This window comes from Protopterus annectens, chromosome 8.part1 (assembly GCF_019279795.1).
Source record: "Protopterus annectens isolate FY-2018-M chromosome 8.part1, PAN1.0, whole genome shotgun sequence".
Lineage (NCBI taxonomy): Eukaryota > Metazoa > Chordata > Ceratodontiformes > Protopteridae > Protopterus > Protopterus annectens.
The window spans coordinates 75,263,679-75,286,996 of NC_056742.1; the positions used below are offsets into that span (position 1 = coordinate 75,263,679).

The window sequence follows — 23,318 nt, forward strand, 5'->3', positions numbered from 1 at the left end:
TTTTCCATTTATCAGCATAAGATTTTCTAGTGCTAGGCCTTCTAGCCTCCAAAATGACATCCATCACAGGTTTGCTGAGAGATGTAACTGGTGAAATTAATTGATTAGCCATGATGCAAGATTCAGAGTTTGGAGCTGAGTGTGTAGAATTTGAAAATTCTGCTGAGACAGTAGAAAAGGTGTCTGAGGCAGGTACCATGGAGGAAGGTGCGACACATTGCGTAGGAGCAGGTACCAGTGTTGGCGAGGCCAGTATGGAGCAATCAGAATCATTTTTGGTTTTTCCTGTCTGACTTTTAGTAATACCTTCGAGAGCAGAGGCAGAGGGGGAAACATATAGACTGATAGGTTTTTCCAGCTGGAGGATAGAGCATCCACTTTCCAACCTTTTTTGTGATGGCTTCTTGTGCAGAATTTGTCCAACTGACAGTTTTGGGGTGAGGCAAAAAAGATCCATGTTTGGGCTCCCCCATTTGCGTGTCAACATGCTGAAGATTTGTGGATCCAGTTTCCATTTGTGGGGGTCCGTAAGCTTTCTGCTTAGTTCATCTGCCAGAGTATTTTGCTTTCCTGCAGGAATTGAGCTTGTAAATGTATTTGGTAAGACAAGGCTGTGTTCCACAAGGCCATGGTTAGTCTGCAAAGGGGGTAGGAATGGGTAACCCCCTGCTTGTTAATAGACAACACCACAGTCATGAGGTACATCAGTAGTTGTCCTGGATGAAGAAAGTCTTTGAAAGCGGTCAGAACATTCTGTACAGCTAGCATCTCTTTCTGGTTGATATGCAGGTGCATTTGATTTGGGCTCCATTCGCCCTGAATGCATCTCCCTGCCAGATGTGCCCCCCCCCCCAAGCATAGTCTGATATGTCTTTAGTCAGGGTTTGGGTGGCAGGGGGTGGAATGAATGACAGTCCCTTGTTTTGGTGACAGGCCTCTGCCCACCATAGGAACTCTTGCTGCAGACAAGGAATGATAGGAATCATTGTTTCCAGGCTGTGACAATGTTGACTTCATAAGCTTTTTAGGTACAATTGAAGCTTCCTCATATGCAGTCTTGCATATGGAATTAGAAGAATGCAGGAAGCCATGAACCCCAAGGCCTGCAGAATATGTCTTGCAGATAACTGGGGTTTTGTGGCCACTTGTTTGAAGCAAGTTATCAATTAGATTTGTCTGATGGGAGGCAAGCCATCTGGGTAGTTGTATTCAAGCTTGCACCCAGGAATGTAATTTTCTGAGAGGGTACCAGTTGTGATTTATTTTCATTTATGGTGTACCCTAGGCAAGTTAGAAGCCTTTCTACAAATGCCAGATGCTGTAGAAGAGTGTCCTTGTTTTCTGCCTGAATTAGACAGTCGTCCAGATAAGGATAAATTTGAATGTTTCTTTGCCTGCAAAATGCAATTACTGGTGCCGGGCACTTTGTGAAGACCCTGGGCGCAGTAGATAAGCCAAAGGGCAGTGCAGAGAACTGGTAATGCAAACAGCCTGCTTGGAAGCGGAGGTATCTTCTGCAAGATTCCCTGATTGGGATATGCAGGTAAGCCTCTTAAGTCTAGAGTTACCAACCAGGCATCCTTGCCTAGCATAGGCAGTAACTGTTGTACAGTCAGCTTATTGAATTTTGGAATGTCCAGGAAAGTATTTAAAATGGATAAGTCCAGAATTGGACTCCATGATTTGTCTTTTCTGGGTACCAGGAAAAGTCTTTAATAAAAACCTTGTCATTTCTTCCTTTTCTGGTACTGGTTGAATAGCCCCCATATCCATGAGGGACATAACTTGCTTCTGGGCCTCTGTCCACTGATTTGGAGGCAGCCATCCGTTTGGAACTGGCAATTTGCAGAAATGAAATCTGTATCCCTGGGATACTATATTTAAAACCCACTTGTCCTGGGTAATTAGATGCCAATTATGTGCATGAAGTGCTAGTTTTCCCCCCAAAGGGGCTGCCAAAAGAGAAGTGCTTTGGAAATGGCAGAGGAAAGTCATTTTGACCGTTTACCGTAGGGGGTGCCTTGCTACTTCCAGATTTGGAGGTGGAGGCACCCCATTGTTTTGTTCTGCAAGTTCCTTGCGACTGAAACCTGGAGCCTTTGAGTGTCTGGGTTTGACCAGAGTGGCTATGGTGGGTACTGGAAAGGACCAATTCTTAGTAGGCCAGTGCCTACTGAACCCGAGTGGCTGCACTTGTAAGAAATCTTTTACAGTTTGCATAGATTTAGCTTTGTCTTCGATCTTTTTCAAAACCTCTTCTGCCTTAATACCAAATAACTATCCTGTTGTAAAGGAGCATCTAACAATTTTGCTTTAACATGATCCGGCAGATTTTGCTCCTTGAACCAAGCATGCCTTCTTATCACAGATTCAGTTACAATGGCCCTGCAAGAGGCCTCCAAGGAATCAAAACCACATTGCAAAGTATGCTTTACAACTTGTTCAGCTGAATGCAATAAATCCTGCAACTCTATTTTCCACACAGTCAGAAATCAACATCATTTTCTGTTTAAGTAAGCCCATGACATGCTGCTGATATTTAAGAATATGAAACTGACAGTTTAAAGCCCTGATTGCCAGGGTTGCAGACATGTAAACCTTCTTACCCCATCTATCCAGCGCCCTGGAGTCGCTATCAGAAGGGGTAGGATTTTTAGCAGTAGAAGCCTTAACACCCTTGGGACCCTGAGAAATTGTTTCAGGGTCAGTAGTAGGGTTTTTAAAAAGAAATTTGAGAGAGTCAGGAACCCGGTAATATCTGTCTGACTTACTAGGTGCCGGAGGCAGGGAATCAGGAGTCATGCTGGATTCTGAAAAAACATCATCAACAATGTCTAGAACTGTAGGTATAGCCAAAGGTCTATGCTGAGGGAGAAGAAGGAAATCCCTAAGCCTCTTTTTGGATTCTGAAAAATCCTGACTCTCCCAATGAAAATGTTCCCTTAAGGTATGCAAAGTTTCTCCCAAAGAAAAATCCTCAGGAGGAGAGGCAGAAGGGATGGATTCTTCTGCATCAGAGTCCTCATAAGGTGGAATAGATAAGTCCTGATCAGAAGAGGAATCAGAAGAAATGGAAACCTGATCTGAAGATTCATAGTCAGTGTCTTGCCTAGGCCTCTTAGCAGGAGGGGGATGGGAACCCCTGATCAAGGTAATTAAATCCTCAGCCATTTTGATAATTTGTTTTTTAGGCATAGGGGCCTGAGCACGTGGCCCATGCATCGTTGTTTTAGACATGGAAGTTGATTTTGGTCTTGTTTTTGAGGATGGCATCGATTTAATATACAAATCTTTAGGCCTAAAAACACCCTCAGAAGCCGGTGCCTGCTCAGCGGCTCCAGACCCATCTAAGGGAGAGACATCCGCGGGTTCAATACTTGAAGTGTCTCGCGGCATACCGGACTCCGAATGGGTCTCAGTAAAGGCCTGTGAATCAAAAGTAGTGGGTATCAGGGGCTGCGAAAGTGCCTCACTGAGTACCGGCGACTGGCTTAGAAGAAGCTTCATCGTCGGTTTTGGACCTCGACGGTCTGTCTCTTTCTTTGCGTTTTTTGTGAATTCCGGTAGTCGGATTGCTAACCAACGACATTTCTGGCTAGTTAAATCTTGAGCCAAAATATTTAGATGCAAAAATATACAGACGCTTAATAGTGGGTTGGTTAAATTTATCATAAAACAAACAGCAAGGCACATTGTAGTCAGGGCCTAGGCACGGAATACAGTACAAATGAAAATCCTTACGAGGTATTTGCTTCCCACAAGTAATACAATTAACTTTTACTGACATTGGTAAGGAGCATAAAAATGTTTCCCCAATGGGGTACTTCGCTTTAGGTTGAAGACTTTGGTTCTGAAACTCGAAAATGAAAATTTCAGGAGTCGGCCGATCGGCACTTGCGAAAGTACAGTTTTGTACCTACCATAAATGTAGATGTCCGATAGACATGCAACTGCAGTCATAACATATGGGTTGTCCTGCCTCAGGCAGCCCTCGGTCGGCCGGATTCCAAAGTCTGGGTCCGACGTCGGCTGGTGTCGCATTTCTCTCCGACGTCAGAGCGGCTGGAGTATATAAGCATCAGCCGACGCCATCTTCTTCAGTGTTTCTTGCCCCAGGTGCCCTCCAAGGAAGGCTGTAATCAAATTGGAAGACAAAAACAGGATTTCAGAGTAATAAATGAGCAATAAAACAAATACACCATAACAGATATCCCCAGCTAAGAGAAAAGTACAGTTTTGTACCTACCATAAATGTAGATGTCCTAACAGGATAGCATCTGCAGTCCTTACAAACGGGTTGTCCTGTCGTCAGGCAGCCCTTCGGTCGGCCGGATTCCAAAGTCTGGGTCTGGCCTCGGCTGGTGTCGCACTTCACCCGACGTCATCTCTGCTGGTCTTCGGGTATAAAGGCATCAGCCGACGCCATTTTCCTCAGTGTTTCTTGCCCCAGATGCCAGTTGCCCTCTTGGAAAGCTAAATTTTGGGTAAATGCCAATGTTCCCAAAAAAGTAGAAGGCAAACACAAAAAATAAGCATGTATGTACATATATACAAACAAATACACCATAAGAGATCCCCCCCAGCTAGCTATTAGGAGGGTAAATACCCTAGGAGTACCACAGAGGGGAAGGAGGGTGGGTAATCCTGACTGCAGATGCTATCCTGTTCGGACATCTACATTTATGGTAGGTACAAAACTGTACTATGTCCTTCAAGGATGCATCTGCAGTCCTTACAAATGGGTAGAATACCATAGCCAAACTAGGGGAGGAGGAAGAAGAATTATGGTGTAGTTAGGATCCCTTGCAAAACAGCAGTGGCAAACCCTGCTCGGGATCTAGAGTATAGAGGTAAGTTATAATGCTTGGCAAATGTATGCACGGAGGTCCAAGTAGCAGCCTCAATAATGTCCTTGGTAGCCACTCCTCGTACGAAAGCTGTGCTAGTGGCTGTAGCCCTTGTAGAATGAGGCCTTATGTTCTGTGGAATTTGCTTTCCATGGTAGGAGTAACAGAATCATATGCAATTTCCTATCCACTTGGAGATTGTCTGTTTGGAAATTGCTTTTCCTTCCCTTCCTGTTGCATAAGCTACTAGAAGCTGGTCAGTTTTTCTATTGCCCTTGGTTCTGTCCAGGTAGTAGCAACTGTCTATGTACATCCAAGGTATGCAGCAGTCTTTCCCCTGTTCTGTGGATTGGGAAGAAGGTAGGTAGGTGGATTGCCTGGTTTAGAGACACTCTGGATACCACCTTAGGCATAAATGTAGGATTAGTTCTCATGGACACTCTATCTTGATGGAAGATTAGGAAGGGTTGTACTGCCATTAAGGCCTGTAGTTCCGAAACCCTACTTGCTGAAGTAATTGCCAGTAGGAAAGCAGTTTTCCAGGATAGGTGTTGAAGATCTGCTGTTGCTGCTGGTTCGAATGGAGGGAGTGGCAATTTTTCTAGCACAAAGTTCAAGTCCCATGCTGGTAATGGTGGTTTCCTAGGAGGTTTTACATTCTTGATTCCTCTGAGGAACTGTCTGAGTAGAGGATGTGAGAAGACAGGGGATCAAGCTGTATTCTGCAGAAATAGCTGATGCATGTATCTTGATGGAGGAATAGGACAGGCCTGTATGGAGAAGCTCTGCCAAATACTCCAGGATGTTGGCAATATCTATCTTTGACACATCTTTTCCTCTTTCAGTACTCCAAATGACAAACCATTTCCATTTTCCTGCATAGTTCCTTCTTGTTGAAGGTCTGCGGGCCTCAAGGATAATGTCTTTAACCCTTTGGGATAAATCTGGGTTAGTTGCTTTTATGTAATGTTCCAGGCAGTCAGTTGCAGAGTTTTCAGGTTTGGATGCATGATGTTGTAGTCGCTCTGAGTTAACATCAAAGGAATCAGGGGTAGTGTCCACGTTCCCCCCAGAGACATGCTCCTCAGCAATGGATACCAATGTTGTCTTGGCCAATTTGGAGCTATCAGAATTATCCTTGGACGTTCCTCTTTGATTTTCAGTAGAACCTTGTGCATCAAAGGAAGAGGTGGAAATGCATATGCTGTCAGGCCTTTCCAACTGAAGGATAGAGAGTCCACCTTCCAAGCAAGTGGGTGGTATGTCCTTGTGCAGAATTTCTTGAGCTGGTGATTGAGTGGGGATGTGAATAGGTCTATTTGTGGCATTCCCCATTTCTTTGTGATGGCCTTGAAGATGTCCGGGTGTAGCATCCATTCGTGAGCATCCGAGGTAGTTCTGCTTAACATGTCTGCTAGGATGTTTTCTTTTCCGGTACAAATATTGCCTGTAACTGAATGTTGTAGCTCAGAGCCATATTCCATAGGTCCAGAGCCATTCGGCATAGGGGGTATGAATGAGTGCCTCCCTGTTTGTTGATGTACCACATGACTGTGGTGTTGTCTGTCCTTATCATCAATTGGCCTTCTTTGAGGAATGGTCTGAAATTCTGGATTGCTAGTTTTACTGCCAGCATTTCTTTTTGATTTATGTACAGGTGCAGCTGATCTGGAGTCCATAATCCTTGAATGCATTTGTCCAGCATGTGGGCCCCCCAACCTAGGTCTGAGGCGTCCGTTGTGATGGTTTGGCTTGCTCGAATGTTGTGGAAGGGCAAACCTGGGTTTGACTGGCATGCTTGAGCCCACCATAGGAACTCTTGTTTCAGGCATGGGATTAGTGGTATTTCGGTTTCTAAGCTGTGCCTGTGTTGAGACCATAAATTCTTTAGGTACCACTGTAGCTTTCTCATATGCAGTCTGGCATGGGGGACCAGGATTATGCAGGATGCCATGAAGCCCAAGGCCTGCAGTACTTTCCTTGCTGTTAGTTTGTTCTGCTTTGTTAATGCCAAGAAGTAAAGAGGAAGTTGTTCTTGTTTTTCTGCAGTTAGGAATGCCATCTGTTTTACTGTGTCCAATTCTGCACCCAAGAATGTTCTTGTTTGGGATGGTATCAGTCTTGACTTTTTTTTAAATTGACTGTGTATCCCAGGGCTTGTAGTAAGCAAATGACTCTCTGTAAGTCTTGTGTCAGCTTGCTTTTGTTGTCCGCTAGTATCAGGCAGTCGTCCAGGTATGGATAAATTTGGATTCCCTGTAGCCTGCAATGAGCGATTACTGATGCCAGGCATTTCGTGAATACTCTGGGCGCAGTAGATAGGCCAAAGGGCAATGCTGAGAATTGATAATGCTCTGATCCTGCAAGAAATCTGAGGTATCTTCTGCAATTTGGTCGTATGGGGACGTGCAGGTATGCCTCCTTGAGATCTAGAGTTACCAGCCAACACTCCTTGCCCAGCATGGGAAGAAGTTGCTGTAGGGTCAGCATTTTGAATTTTGGAACAATGATGAATGTGTTTAAAGCGGACAGGTCGAGAATAGGTCTCCAACTTTTCTCTTTCTTGGTACTAGGAAGAGTCTGGAGTAAAATCCTTTGCCCTGTTCTGTAGGTGGTACCCTTTCCACAGCTCTCATCTTTGTTAATTGAGCTATTTGTTTTAGAGCTTCTGTTTTTTGATTTGGTGGTAGGTTTGGCATTCCTCTTTTACTGGTAAGGTGTGGAAATGAAACCTGTAGCCTTGGTCTATAGTTTGCAAAATCCACTTGTCTCTTGTGATATAGTGCCAATTTTTGAAAATAAGGCTAACTTTCCCTAAGGGTGCTGCTATTTGTTCCCTGGTAGGCGGTGTCAGAGCCAAGTCACTGTGATTGTCCTGTTGCAGTGGCAGTGGTTGTGTCTGTGCCTCGTTGGTTATTGCCTTGCCACTGGCGCCCTCTGTAGGCACCTCCTCTGGATTGATTTCTGCCTCTGGAACGCCTATTCCTGCCTCTGAGATTTAGAGGAGTCTGAAAGGACCAATTTTGGAAGGCCAGTTCCTGCTAAACCTTGGGGCTGAACCTGTAAGAAATCTTTAACCGTTTGTACAGATTTTGCCTTCTCTTCCATTTTCTTCATTACTTGCTGGGCAGGAGAACCAAATAGACTGACCTTATCCATAGGAGCATCTAATAGCTTTGCTTTAACATGATCCGCAAGACCTGTTCTTTCAACCATGCATGCCTTCTTATAACTGTGCCAGTCATGGCTGATCTAAATGAAGCCTCCAGTGCATCATAGCCACATTTTAAAGAATGGTTACTAACCTGCTGAATGTTATTCACCATTTCTAAAACATATTTCTTATCTAAGGAATCATCAGAGGACAGTTTCTTAGTTAACTGATCAAGCATAAACTCTTGGTATTGGATCATATGAAACTGACAGTTCAAAGCTCTAGCTGAGAGAGTAGCAGAGGTGTATACTTTTTACTCCATCTCTAAGGACCTGGATTCCCTTTCAGAAGGGAGAGGATTTTTCGCTGAGGTCAAAGCTACTGCCTTAGGCCCCTGGGAGATGGTCTCAGGATCTGCAAGGGGAGCCTTGTATAAGTGGTGATGAGTGTCCGCACCCTGTAAAACCTATCGGGCTTGGCAGGGGCTGGAGGTAAAGTATCAGGAGCAGTGCAAACATCATTAAATGCATCATCCACAACAGGAAGAACTGGAGGTATAGCTAAGGGCCTATGTTGCGGTAAGTGTAGAAAGGTCCTAAGCCTTTTTCTTGAATCTGAGAAATCTTGTCCCTGCCATTGGAATTGCTCTCTCATGGCGTGTAAGGTTTCCCCAAAGGAAAACTCCTCTGGTGGAGAGGCAGAAGGTATAGATTCTTCAGCATCGGAATCTTCATAAGTAGAAAAAGGAGCCTCTGGATGGTCTGTACTGTCTGAATCATCAGAAGAGTCATCTGAGGACACTGGCTCAGGGGGCTCTGCTCTAGGTCTCTTTTCTGGAGGTTGAGAGGCCCTGTCTGGGTGAGATTGAGATCCCCTTATTAAAGAGATGAGATCCTCTGCCAGAGTAAGCATTTGGGAACTGGAACTGGGCCTGTGAGAGGGGGGCTTAACAGGCACAGACTTAGCTGTTTTGGCTGCTTTAGCCCTGGCAAAGGCCTTTATAGACATGGCTGCAGGAGGCCTAGCAGCACCACGTGCTGGGGTAGAGACATCCAAAGGGATGGTGTCCGATAATTCTAGAGAAACCACATTAGTAGGCAAAACTTCAGAGGCTGATTCAACTAGGGTAGCAGGGGCCTCGGTAGTAGTCATGGAGTCGGCTGAAGATTGACCCGTTTGCTCGGTTTCGGCCGAAACAGAGACACTCGCGGTTTGCTTAACCGTGGTTTCGCGAAACCGCTGACAAGTGTCGGTCTTTTTTGTTTCTTAACAATTTGAGAAGTAGGAGGATCCGACGGCATAATGTAGGCAAAATCTGAGCCAAAAACTGTTCAGCAACTCCGACCGACGCCTAAGCGTTCGTCAGTTGAAAGAAGCACAGGCTAAACAGGCTGCTACGTCGTGGTCTGGGCCTAAACAAGGTAAGCAGTAAGAGTGGAAATCTTTATGAGGTATTTGTTTCCCACAAGTTAAACAGTTATTCACTTTTTCTGACATCGGCTGAGGCAAGAAAGGGTCCCCAACGGGGTACTTAGCTTTTAGAAGTCTTCCAAGTAGTATTCGTAGTAGTAATCTCTGGATCTGACCGACCGGCACTTGCGAACAGCTTCTGCTTCGGGCGCCACGCGGCAAGAAAGACTGAGGAAAATGGCGTCGGCTGATGCCTTTATATCCGAAGACCAGCAGAGATGACGTCCGGTGAAGTGCGACACCAGCCGAGGCCAGACCCAGACTTTGGAATCCGGCCGACCGAAGGGCTGCCTGACGACAGGACAACCCGTTTGTAAGGACTGCAGATGCATCCTTGAAGGACATCAGGGATAGGATTGGGTCCTAGGCATAGAGGTGTATGGAGGGAGGGAAAATCCGACTGCAGTTGCATGTCTATCGGACATCTACATTTATGGTAGGTACAAAACTGTACTATGTCCTTCAAGAATGCAACTGCAGTCATAACATATGGGTAGAATACCATAGCTTAGCTGGGGGAGGAGGTATACTCTAGGAAAAAGATGGTGTGGCAATCAAACCCTGCAGGACTGCCGAAGCAAAGCCTGCTCTGGATCTGGAGTATAGAGGGAGATTGTAGTGTTTGGAGAATGTATGCACGGAGCTCCATGTAGCAGCTTCTAGAATGTCCTTAGTAGGCACCCCTCTTAAGAATGCTGTAGAGGTGGCTGTAGCTCTTGTGGAATGTGGTCTGACATTGGCTGGAACAGTCTTTCCATGAAAGGAATAACAAAATCCGATGCAATGTCCAATTCATTTTGAAATAGTCTGTTTTAAAATTGCTTTTCCTTGGACTGCAGGGGCGTAAGCTACAAAAAGTTGTTCAGACTTCCTACTGGCCTTGGTTCTGTCCAGGTAGTATCGAAGTGGTCTGTGAATGTCCAAGGTATGTAACAGTCTTTCCCCCTTATTCTCAAGATTGGGGAAGAAAGCAGGCAAATGAATAGCTTGATTTAAAGAAACCCTAGATACCACCTTTGGCATAAAAGTAGGGTTGGTCCTTAATGAAACCCTGTCTCTGTGAAAAATTATGAACGGTGGTATTGACATTAGGGCCTGTAGTTCCGAAACCCTTCTTGCTGAGGTAATTGCCAACAGGAAAGCTGTCTTCCATGAGAGAAATTGCAAGTCAACTGAAGCTGCTGGCTCAAAAGGAGGTAGAGTCAGTTTTTCTAGGACAAAATTGAGGTCCCAGGCTGGCACTGGGGCCTTTCTTGGTGGCTTGATGTTCTTGATTCCCTGAGGAATTGCCTTAGCAAAGGGTGTGAAAAGACAGGAGGATCAGTGTTATATCTAGCTGAAATAGCTGATGCATGTATCTTTATGGAAGAATAGGAGAGGCCGTTCTTTAGCATATCCGCCAAATATTCCAAGATGAGTGGGATGTTCAACAATGATGCATCATGTCCCTTGCTGGTATTCCAATTGCTGAATCTCTTCCATTTTGCTAAGTAAACCTTTCTGGTGGATGATCTTCGAGCCTCTGTTAGTATCCGCTGAACTTCCTTGGAGAGAGACAGGTTGAGGTTATTTATGGGATCTCCCAGGCTGTTAGTTGCAGTGTCTGAAGGCTTGGATGCACTGTTTTGAGATTGTGTTGAGTCAAAAGTAGAGGCCATTGGGGAAGGGCCCACCTCCTGGTGTGACATATGCTCCGTAGTAGTGGGTACCAGTGTTGTCTTGGCCAGTCCGTAGCTATTATGATTCCCTTGGGTCTCTCTGCTTTGATCTTTAGTAGTACTGAGGTCATCAGTGGCAGAGGTGGGAATGCATAGATTGTTAGGCAATTCCAGTACAATGAGAGAGCATCTATTTTCCAAGCTTTTGGATGGTATGTCCTTGTGCAGAATTTTTGTAGATGATGGTTGAGGTGAGAGGCAAATAGGTCTACTTCTGGCCTGCTCCATGTCGAAGTGAGTTGTGTGAAGATCTTCGGATGTAACCTCCACTCGTGTGGATCTGTGAAATTCCTGCTTAGGCTGTCCTCCAGCACATTGTCTTTGCCTGGAACAAACTGGGATTGTAACTGGATGTTTAGGCTCAGTGATTTTTCCCAAAGATGCATTGTCAGTCTGCAAAGGGGGTAAGAGTGGGTGCCCCCTTGCTTGTTTATATACCACATCACAGTGGTGTTGTCTGTCCGTATCAGTAAATGGCCTTGTTGAAGTTGGTGTTGAAAGGCCTCGATGGCATGCATTACTGCCAGCATTTCCTTTTGATTGATATGCAGATGTGTTTCCTTTTGAGACCATTGTCCTTGTATACACCTGCCTTCCATGTGAGCCCCCCATCCAAGGTCTGAGGCGTCTGTGGTCATGGTCTGTGTTATCTGTGGTTTTTTGAATGACATACCTGTGTTTGCCTGGCTCACCGAGGCCCACCATAGGAATTCCTTTTGTAGGCATGGAATGAGCGGTATGGTTGTCTCCAAGTTGTTGCTGTGCTGAGACCAAATGCTTTTTAGGTACCACTGTAGCTTTCTCATGTGCAGTCTTGCTAATGGAACCAGGAAAATGCAGGATGCCATGTAACCCAGGGCCTGTAGGAATCTCCTTGCAGTCATCTGGGTGAGATTTGCTAATCCTTTGAAGTAATGAGTTAACTTCTCTTGCTTGTCTTCTGTCAGGTAAGCCATTTGAGAGGCTGTGTCTAATTTGGCTCCTAAGAAGATTATTTGCTGGGATGGCTGCAGTCTTGACTTTTGGAAGTTGACTGTGTATCCCAGATCTTGAAGTAATCGTATGACATAGTCCAAGTTTTTTGTCAACATCAATTTGTCGTCCGCTTGTATGAGGCAGTCGTCCAGGTACGGGTAAATTTGTATCCCCTGGAGCCTGCAATGAGCAATTACTGAAGCCAGGCATTTTGTGAATACTCTGGGCGCAGTAGATAAGCCAAATGGCAATGCTGAGAATTGATAATGCTCTGGCCCTGCAAGAAATCGGAGGTATCTTCTACAGCTGTGTCTGATATGGAAATGCAGGTATGCCTCCTTGAGGTCCAGAGTAATCAGCCAAGACCCCTTGCCCAGCATGGGAAGGAGTTGCTGTAGAGTCAGCATTTTGAACTTTGGTACTATGAGAAAGGTGTTTAATGCGGACAAATCCAGTATTGGTCTCCATTGAGATTCTTTTCTTGGAGCAAGGAACAGTCTTGAGTAAAACCCCTGGCCTTGTTCTTGTTGTGGAACTCTTTCTATTGCTTTCATCCGAGTCAGCAGAGAGATTTGCTTGATAGCCTCTGCCCTCTGGTTTTGTGGTAGGTTTGGCATGCCTTGTTTTCTTGGCAAGGTATGAAAATGGAACCTGTAGCCTCGGTCTATAATGTCCAAAATCCATTTGTCCTTTGTCAGTCTGTGCCAATTTTCTGCAAACAGAGATAATTTCCCGCCCAAGGGAGCTTCTATTTGTTCCCTGGTAGGTGGAAGTAGAGGAAAGTCATTGAGATTGTGGCTGTGGGGCAGGTGAAACCCCTGCGTCACTTCTTTGGTTTCCTGGCTGCCATTGTCGTCCCCTGTAAGGACCTCTGTATTGGCCTCTTCCTTGGCCACGTCTGTTTTTACCCCTTTGAAACCTTTCTGGATTAGGAAAGGACCAGTTTTTTGAAGGCCAATTCCTACTGAATCTGGGGGGGTTGAACCTGGAGGAAATCTTTCACCGTCTGAACTGATTTTGCTTTTTCCTCTATGGTCTTTAACACATCCTTAGCATTAGCACCAAAAAGCTTCTTCTTTTCCAAAGGTGCATCCAGAAGTTTTGCCTTTACATGATCTGGTAGAGGTTGATCTTTTAACCATGCATGTCTACGAATGACTGCCCCTGTCATAGCTGCCCTACATGAAGCTTCCAGTGCATCATATCCACACTGCAGGAAGTGATTTCTTACTTGCTGAATGTTATGTACTGCTTCCTGCAAAGCCTTCCGGTCTAAAGGATCAGGAGTGGCCAATGTTTTTTGTAAATCTTCTAACAGGAAATCCTGATATTGTAACATATGAAAAAGGCAATTCAAAGCTCTCATAGATAAGGTAGTGGATGTGTAAACCTTTTTGCCCCATCTCTCTAATGACCTAGCTTCCCTGTTGGAGGGCAATGGATTTTTAGAGGTGGAAGCTGAAACTCCTTTAGGCCCCTGAGAAATAGTTTCCAAATCAGCAGTATGGGCCCTGAATAAATGGGAATGAGTTTCTGGGACCCTGTAATACCTGTCTGGCTTGGCTGGAGCAGGAGGAAGAGAGTCAGGGTAACACTAGAGTCAGAATATAAATCATCCAAAACATCAAGTACAGGAGGAATAGCTAAGGGCCTGTGCTGGGGCTTTAAGGAAAGTCCGAAGGCGTTTTCTGGAATCAGAGTATTCCTGGCCTTGCCACTTGAAATGTTCCCTCATGGTATGCAGAACTTCCCCAAAAGAAATATCCTCAGGCGGGGAGGCCGAGGGGATGGAATCCTCTGCATCCGAATCCTCATAGGTCTGGAAGAGCTCTTCTTGGCTATCAGAGTGGACAGAGCCCTCAGAGTCTTCATCTGACGGAATAGGGTCAGAGGGTTCAACCTGGGGCCTTTTATCAGAAGGAGGCTGGGATCCTCTCTCAGGATGGGCCTGTGAACCTCTAATCATAGAAATTAAATCTGCAGCCATAGACATAATTTGTGTCTCTGGAGTAGGCTGAGAAAAGGTTTTAGTAGTAAGATGTTTTGTTTTGCTGGCTGCCTTAGCCCTGGTGTAGGCCTTAATAGACATGGCCATAGGAGGCCTGGCAGCTCCACGTGCAGGAGTGACCTTGTCTACAGCAATGGTCTCGGGCATTTCCTCGGTTTTGGTATCCGGAGGAAAATCAATAACTGGCGTCGGAGTGATAACCGGAATCGGAGTCGTCGGTAATGCGGTGTCCTCGGTTCGGAGCGGTGGAGAGACCGTCTCAGAGAGAACCGGAGCACCCGCGATAGGTTTTGGCGTGGAGTCGGTGGTAGACACGGGCCGAGGATGTCGGTCCCGGTCTTTTCGTTTCTTGGGAGTTTGCGATGTCGGAAGTTCTGACGGCATTGTGTAAGCGAATTTTTCGCCGAAAAAATCTTCAGCGTACTCCGCCCGGCGCCTGAGAGTGCGCTTGTTGAAGCGAGCACAGGCTACACAGGCCGAGACGTCGTGGTCTGGGCCAAGGCAAGGAAGACAGTAAGAGTGGAAATCCTTATGAGGTATTTGTTTACCACAAGAAAGACAATTGTTAACTTTTTCAGTAATTTCTGACATCGGCTGAGGCAAGAAAAGGTCCCCAACGGGGTACTTAGCATTTTTGATGACTTCGGAATCGAAGAATACAGGAGCTGACCGACCGGCACTTGCGAGCTGCTTCTGCTTCGGGCACCGCGCGGCAAGAAAGACTGGAGAAGATGGCGTCGGCTGATGCTTATATACTCCAGCCGCTCTGACGTCGGAGAGAAATGCGACATCAGCCGACGTCGGACCCAGACTTTGGAATCCGGCCGACCGAGGGCTGCCTGAGGCAGGACAAACCATATGTTATGACTGCAGTTGCATTCTTGAAGGACATCTGCTTCTGCTTCAGGCACCGTGGAGCAAGAAAGACTGGGGAAAATGGCGTTGGCTGCATGTTTTATACCCCTGACGACCTGACGTCATGGAAGAAGGGACAGCAACCGACGCAGGACCCAAGACTTTGTTATTCAGGCCAACTGAGGGCAACCTGCCAGCAGATTACCCGAATGTAATGAATGCAACAGTGAAACACGAAGAACATCACCTAGTGTACAAACAAGCCATATATACATTATACAGAAATAAAGCATTAAATCATCCCCAAGTGTGCTCGATGATGAACATTAGAATATACGTTACACTTTCAAAAGAACTGCAACAGCCCGAATAAAATCCTGAGTACTATACTCATCTTTATGTTGCAGTACCTGTTGTAATCTGTCACCTTTTTGGAACCGTTTTTCTTTTTTAGGGGACGGAGGACATGCAGAATGTAAACGCAGTCTAGTCTCATTTACCTTGTTCTGCTCTCTAACTAGCATGGACAGCACAGACGGAAGATCACAAATCAGCCGTCCAAGTAAACAGCGGATACGTCTGTGCCATCCCTCAACCTGATTTTGCGTACAAGGCAAAGTGTATTCAGTGCAGACACATTTCAGAACTCAATACTAAACATAGGAGGGAATCTGGAAATACAAGATAATCTAGTGTTCTGCTTTCTTATACGACTCAGAACATATGTATCCAAGAAATAGGTAAGCAAATCTTTTCCCTCACTAGGAAATGATTCACTTGGCTGTATAAACGCTCTGACAACTTCATCAACATCTAAAAATGGCAAAGCGATCCGCTTTTTCACACTTATCTGAAAGTTGACAGACCTTCCATACAACCCTTGCTAGCTCTAAGCTTTGTAACTTTCTCCAGACAGCCTGACTAAAATGGAAAAGACAACCCTTTGCATATGCACCTGGGAAATTGTGTTTTACACTGCGAAAGGCTGCCATCTCAAAGTCAGATAAAATAAATTTAACTGATACATTCAGATTAGCCTTTGTCAACAAATCAGTGAGACAGTCCCACATAAAGTTATAGAATTTAGATGATGTCTTTGACATTAAGCAGAAAACTAATGGGACACACTTCGTATTTCCGCCAACTGTAAGAAATCCATGAATGCTATATAGTTGTCTACACAACTGACCTTTTGTTAAAAACACACCATCCATTAGCCACATAGGAGATTTACTTAAATCCCTAAGATTTTCAACAGTGGAAAATACCAAAACATGTATCTTGTTTGCAATATCATTCTTTTCTGGACAAAGTAACCTCCTTTTAGGGTACATTCACTTGGGTTTACAGTTTCTAAACTAGTGCACACAGGAACATAATGTCTAACTGCAGAACGATGGACCCTGTTTACCTGCTGTAACACTGATCGCCTTGCTGGAAGGGCAGCTATATACTCTTGTAGATGTAGATGCACAAACAATCTACAACTACAGCAGGGGTATCTCTACATGTACAAGCGGTTTCCTTCAAGTTATCACAGGCAATGTATTTTTCAACGTCACAAACATCAGAGGCATGGTAATGCCCTGTACATTTTAATAACAGTTCACCATACATTTCTTTCTTAGTCACTGCACGGCCTGTACAGCATTCCTTTAGTTTACCTTTAACCACCAGTAATTCCAATCTTTCAATACCTTTTCTAGGCTATATAAATACCCATCTAGATTGAGCACATCTTTCCCTTTCTGAGACTTAACACACTCGTAAAATTCTCCTACAACACCTGGTGAGAAACAGTTTGTTAGCCACAATGTAAAGCTATTCTAAAGCACCATGTTAAGTAATTCGGTGTACTTCATTTTATACTGACTATGCAGTATGTACATAATATATTGCAATTAAATATATTTAACTTGTACGCTTAGTGGAACATGTCAGTTACAAATAAGAAGTTATGTACCTACCATAACGTTCCATGTTAGTTGTCTTCTCTCGCCTTCTTTCTTGCTTGATGGGTTCGGAGCCGATCCCTCGGCTCCGACTCGGCACTTGCTAAGCTCGAGAGTCACTTTTACCAGCTCGAGGCAGCCCCATATCCCATGATGCAAGGCGGTAAGTACCCAGATCTCGTTTGATGACAAAGGGCAATAGCACCAAGCATAAAACACTTCCCAAAGGAAGAAAGAAAACTTACAGGATGGAAGAAGGACCAGGTCTGAATGGTCTTCAGCATAATAATTTCTTATAACAAGGTCTGTCCAGGCCTGGGGGAAGGAGGGAGGGTCGCAAGAAAGAAGGCGAGAGAAGACAACTAACATGGAACGTTATGGTAGGTACATAACTTAATGTTAAGTTGTCAATCTCGCCTTCATTCTTGCTTGATGGGACCGCGTCCCTAGCACCTCTATCCTGGGTGGCTCAATGGAACAGACTCTTGAGGACTGTAGAGCCAAAACTGGCTCTGTCCCTGGAGGCCAAGTCTAATTTGTAATGGGAAACAAAAGTGTGAGGAGTGGCCCAAGTGGCCGCTGCACAAACAGTGTCTAAAGGAAGTCTAGCTTGAAAGGCTGTAGAAGTAGCTAAGCTCCTAGTTGAATGTGCTTTAGGTTTTGAGCACAGCTGTTTTCCCCTGAGCAGATAAATTTCAGAGATGACCAAGAAAGCCATCTGGACAAGGTCACTTTAGAAACAGGAAGGCCTTTTTATTATCCGCATAGGAAACAAAAGTTGATCAAATTTTCTAAATTTTTTTGTTCTGTCCAAATAATATCTAAGTTGACGGTGGACATCAAGATAATGTAGTTTTTGTTCAGCTCTGTCTGAATAGTTTGGGAAAAATACAGGGAGATCAATGGATTGATTCAAATTGGTCTTTGAAGCAACCTTAGGCAAAAAGGTCGGATTAGTTCTCAAAGATACTCTGTCTTTGTGAAAAACCAAATAGGGGGGTCGAACCGATAGAGCATGAAGTTCAGACACCCTCCTGGCCGATGTAATAGCCACTAGGAATAAAGTTTTCCAAGAAAGAAATTTCAGGGAACAAGAAACAGCTGGCTCGAAGGGGGGAAGAATCAAGGATGTCAGCACTAAATTTAGATCCCACTGAGGAGGAGGATTCCTGATTGGAGGCTTTAGTAGGAAAATTCCTTTCAAGAAGGCCCTGCAGAGCCTATGGGACATAATATTGTGATCTGCGACCCCGACATGAAAGTTGGAGATAGCAGCCAATTGAACTCTGACTGTGGAAGAAGAGGAGCCTGCATGAAAATCTCTGCTAAGAAGTCCAGGACTGCCTGAACAGGGGCAGTGAAAGGATCAATATTCTTGGCCTTAGCCCAATAAGAGAAACGTTTCCATTTGCTTGTATAAATCCTCCTGGTAGAGGATTTTAACGGTTACTATGATGTCTCTAACTGGGTTAGAGATCAAAGGAAGCCTGGCTAAGGAAGGAAGTGGAGCAACCATGCTGTGAGGTTGAGAGAAGGGATAGACCTGTGCAGCTGACCGGATTGGTGAATCAGAAGATCTGGCACTGGGTCCAGATGCCACGGCTGCACCAAAAGGTGATGATGTAGGAACGGGAACCAAACTTGTCGAGGCCAGTAAGGGGCAATGAGAATCAATTTGGCTGTCAAAACGGTAGCTTTCTGGATAACTTGAGGGATCAGAGGAAATGGAGGGAAGGCATAAAGAAGTCCCTGGGGCCAATCCTGGGTCAGAGCGTCTCTGGGGGATGGCCTGGTAGAGGGAAGAGACAGAAGAAGTCTGGGCATTTGCTGTTTTGGGGAGTAGCAAAAAGATCGCAACATGGACGACCCCATTCCAGAATTATCTCTTCCGTTATAGATTGCTTGAGAGACCACTCGTGAGGCATGAGAATAGCTCTGCTCAATCTGTCCGCTACAATGTTGGTTTTCCCAGGGATATGCGTTGCTACCAGAAACCGATGAGAGGAGATCGCCCATTGCCATAGTCTGAGCGCTTCTCGACACAAGGGGTAGGACTTGGTTCCGCCCTGTTTGTTGATATACCAAACTACAGACATGTTGTCTGTGTGGACTGCAATTGTCCCTACGGGAAGAAAGCCGTTGATGGCTTGGAACGTTAAAAGCACTGCTCTCATCTCCAGGACATTTATGTGCAGAAGGTACTCGAACGGCTGCCACGTCCCATGAACCATCCTGCCCTGATAATGACCCCCCCACCCGATCAGGGAGGCATCCGTGGTGACAGTGGCTATCGGGGATGGGGGTACAAAGTACCTGCCTTGGTGAACCTGAGGAGATGTGATCCACCAAGCAAGATGATCTTTGCAAGTCTGTGTCACCAGAATCTGGTGACGCATTGGAAGTTGTTGGTACGACCACTGTGTGAACAGCATCCACTGAAGAAGGCATGTAGAATCGAGCCAGGGAAGAAGAGTAATGGCCGCAGCCATGAGGCCTAATACCTTTAGAACCATTCTGGCCTGTACTTTCTTGTTGGCCAGAATGATCCTGACATGACTCTGAATGTCTGAAACTCTTTGATCTGTAAGGGTAGCTGACATCCGAACAGTGTTTAAGTTTGCGCCTATGAAAGTAATAGACTGGCAGGGCGATAAGGATGACTTTTCAAGTTGATCGAGATGCCCAAATGAGAACAAAGACTTATTGTGTAATCCCTGGCTTGAATAAGCTGATGCCTGGTGGTGGCTGACAGGAGCCAGTCGTCGAGATACGGAAACACCTGGAATCCTTGGCGTCTCAGGTGAGCCGTGACCACTGCCATGCATTTGGTGAACACTCTGGGGGCTGTAGTGAGACCAAAGGGCAGGGCTCTGAACTGGAAATGACTGGACCCCAGCCGAAAGCGGAGAAATCTCCTGGAGCGTCTGTGAATTTTGATTTGATAGTACGCATCCTGAAGATCTATTGAGCACATCCAGTTGTCCTTCTGTAAGAAGGGCAGAATTGACTGAAGAGTGACCATTCGGAATCTTGTTTTCCTCACAGACTTGTTGAGTCTGCTGAGATCCAATATTGGTCTCCAGTCTCCTGTCTTTTGGGGACCAAAAAGAACCTCGAGTAGATTCCAGGCTCTGAATGGTCTGTTGTAACTGGCTGAATGGCTCTTTTTTGCAGTAGTTTTGAGACTTCTAACTCTGCAATTTCCCTTAGACCGGTGGTACATCTGGAAGGGAATTTGAGGGAAAGGACTTTCCTCGAAAGGAATTATGTAACCCTTGGATATGATCGACTGTACCCATCTGTCTTGAGTGAGGGAATGCCAGGCTTCTGGGTACAGTGATAATCTTCCCGACTGCCTCCAAGGAGGGACAGCCGGGCAACATCTCAGGGATGCTGAAAGGGCTTGTCAGAGAGAGGCTCTCTGTTTCCTGGTTTTTGGACCCCTCTGCCTCTAGAGCGTCTGTTGTTGTTACCCCTCTGCCTCTAGGGGTAAACTGACCACGTGAATCGGCGTGACTCCTTGGGATTTGGAACCACATTTTGCCACCTTTCTGTCCTTTGGGGTAAGGTCTAGAAGGGGTGGAAAACGGACTCCTACAGCAGAAAGAGTCTTGCCGTCCTGCTCACACCTGGTCAAAGTTTCCTTCACCTGAGGGCCAAACAAAGCTGACCCATCAAAGGGAGAATTTGTGAAGGACGCCTTAAAGTGATCTGCAAGTCACATAGCCGCATCCAGGCTTGGCGCCTAAGAGCCACACCTGTACCTGCGGCCCTACTCGCTCCATCAGCAGCATATGATATTAGCCGCATGGAGGAGTTAGCAATGGAATTAAGGGTTCCTAGCTGCGAAGCAATTTTTCTTGAGCCCCTGCAGCTGTAGGATCCTGTACTACTTCACCCAGCTCCTTAAGGATATCTCTGGAGTCTGGTGAAGTGACATAGGTAATTCAGCTTAAGCATAGCAAAGGTCGCTGAGGAAAACATCCGCCACCACCTATCCATGGTCCTAGAGTCCTTATTAGGAGGATGGACGGTATGGAAGGATCTGCAAGTTCCTTCTTGGTGGCAGCAGCCACCACCATGGCATCAGCGGGGACACCCTTAGTGAGGAATTGCTTGTCACACGGGCAGTGATAAATTTTGAAGGCCTCCTAGGGACTGGCTCTACAGAGTCAGGAGCAGCCCACGCCTTCGGGCAATAACCTGCATAAGGGGTCGAAGGCGGAGACACCCAGGAGGTGGAGGGCCGAGATCCAAACGCCTCTAGGTATACTGACTCATCCTCAGAGGGATTATTGGTGGGACAGTTTCCCTCTGTCTAAGGAGTTCTAGGATGTCTGAGAAGGAGACATCCTCAGAGGGGATCTTGGGGATCCCTCTGACTCATCAAAGTCAGTATCTGAAGTGATAGACTCGGGAGTCTACGTGTTTCCTCTTACAAGTCCTCTTCCTAGGAGGATCTCCCGAAACATCAGGAGAATCCTCGGAAGAGGGGGAAATTCCCAATGGGGAACCCTGAGGCGGAGGATCTCTGGGTCCTGTAGCAAGAGAAGTGGCAGAGATGTCAACAGGCACTATAGAGGGAGGAGCTAAGGGAACAGACTGCTGGCTGATACCAGTGGCCAGCACACTCTTCATCACCTCGAATGCTCCCCTCCCAGGCAGGTCCGAGAGAACCCGTTCGAAGAGCTAGGAACCCAGGGACCACCGAAAGGTATCCTTCCGAGGCAGATGTCGGAGCCGAGCTCACCAAGGCCGAGGCTCCAAGGGGAAGAGCGGGTTCGGACAAGGGTCCGATGCCACTCACCCTCTCGGAGGAGACCATGGAAGCCCGGCCACCGAATCCCTCTAAGGAAGGTCTCGAAGAGGAGATAAGAGTAGAGGCTGAAGGAACAGAAGGGGGTATCCGTCCCTCAGCCATAGCAGTAACCATTCCCGAAGACTCCAACTCCAAGCTCTGGGGTAGAGTTGAAGGAGGAACTGCAACGGGGTGTGGACCAATAGTCGTCTGTTGAGACGGACTATGTAACATTTGGGCCAGTGCCTGTGACTTAAGTAATCTACTGACCACTCTAAGTCATGGTCCGAAAGCCTGGATGACCTTGAAGATCGGCTCCGATGGCTCCGTTCCGAGAGGAGGTGTGAAGCCGGAGCCGAAAGTATCGGCTCCAAGGAAGGAGACCTCGACCTCTTCCTCGAAGGAGCCATCGGAACCGATGAAACTATAGAACCTGTCGGAGCCGACAACTTATCGGAGCCGACAGGTAGCCTCGATGCATCGGCTCCAGCCGGAGCCGATACAGCCACAAAAGTAACGGTGTCGGAGCCGATCAGAGCCAACACCGATGCCTGTGCCACATGGTGGTCGGAGCCGATCGGAGCCGACACCGAAGTGGTCGATGCAGAATCGGCACCGATAGCCATCGGTGCCGAAGGCTTTAAGCCAGAATCGGCTCCAGCCGGAGCCGATCTCGACTCAGAACGAGTCGGAGCCGAGGCCGCAGGCTTTGACACAGAAGCCTGGGCCTTGGAAGACTTGGCAGTCTTAGGTGGAGCCGACTTAGCCGGAGAGCCCTCCGGCAAGAAGGCCCCTGAGTATTAATTTGTTTCTTCTTTCCTGCAGGACTCTCTGGCTGAAAGAATGACATATAGCACAGGAGTCCTGCAGGTGAAGAGGCCCCAGGCAATAAAGGCAAGAAGTGTGACCGTCTGTCAGAGACATCTTCTGACAGCACGAGTCACACTTCTTAAAGCCTGAGACCCTTTCTTTTGACATGGTGTAACACAAGCACACACACACACACCAGTCAAAGAATTTAAATTTAAATATACCAAAAAGGTATAACTACAAACACACACACACACCCTAACAGGGGGGGGGATGGGATGGGTAAAGTCTGACTAAAAAAATAATAAGAGACAGACAAATTTCTGTCAGAAACAGTTTAAAACTAAATAAAAACTAACAATAAGGGGTTTTTAAGTTAAAAGGGGCTAAAATAGCGAATTAGTAAATCACTTACCAGGAGCTGGTAAAAGGACCTCATAAGCGGCAAACGAGATCTGGGTACTTACCGCCTTGCATCATGGGATATGGGGCTGCCTCGAGCTGGTAAAAGTGACTCTCGAGCTTAGCAAGTGCCGAGTCGGAGCCGAGGGATCGGCTCCGAACCCATCAAGCAAGAATGAAGGCGAGATTGACAACTTAACATCGTAACCTTTCACTTTAATTTCAATTAACGTAACTACATGGGTACAGGTTTAATATTTAATGTCTATATTTTACGAACTTACGTCAGACGTAGCATGTTTTCATGTAGGCCAAATATAACCATTCTA

General features: G+C 46.1%; 1 protein-coding gene across 2 annotated transcripts in view; it reads right to left on the minus strand.

The window, feature by feature from the left end:
* The window catches only part of GARRE1 (granule associated Rac and RHOG effector 1), a 1,402,647-nt gene that overhangs the window by 1,314,141 nt on the left and 65,188 nt on the right, over nt 1-23,318 (minus strand). The gene's annotated exons all lie outside the window — the stretch shown is intronic.